Here is a 605-nt window from a genome sequence, read left to right on the forward strand (position 1 = left end):
CAGCTCATAGTGTCTCCTGTTACTGTCCTCTCTTCCACTGACTGTTATGTTCAGCTCATAGTGTCTCCTGTTACTGTCCTCTCTTCCACTGACATACTGTTATGTTCAGCTCATAGTGTCTCCTGTTACTGTCCTCTCTTCCACTGACATACTGTTATGTTCAGCTCATAGTGTCTCCTGCTACTGTCCTCTCTTCCACTGACATACTGTTATGTTCAGCTCATAGTGTCTCCTGTTACTGTCCTCTCTTCCACTGACTGTTATGTTCAGCTCATAGTGTCTCCTGTTACTGTCCTCTCTTCCACTGACATACTGTTATGTTCAGCTCATAGTGTCTCCTGTTACTGTCCTCTCTTCCACTGACATACTGTTATGTTCAGCTCATAGTGTCTCCTGTTACTGTCCTCTCTTCCACTGACATACTGTTATGTTCAGCTCATAGTGTCTCCTGTTACTGTCCTCTCTTCCACTGACATACTGTTATGTTCAGCTCATAGTGTCTCCTGTTACTGTCCTCTCTTCCACTGACATACTGTTATGTTCAGCTCATAGTGTCTCCTGTTACTGTCCTCTCTTCCACTGACATACTGTTATGTTCAGCTCAT

This window comes from Salmo salar, chromosome ssa07 (genome assembly GCF_905237065.1).
Source record: "Salmo salar chromosome ssa07, Ssal_v3.1, whole genome shotgun sequence".
In the NCBI taxonomy this organism is placed as follows: domain Eukaryota; kingdom Metazoa; phylum Chordata; class Actinopteri; order Salmoniformes; family Salmonidae; genus Salmo; species Salmo salar.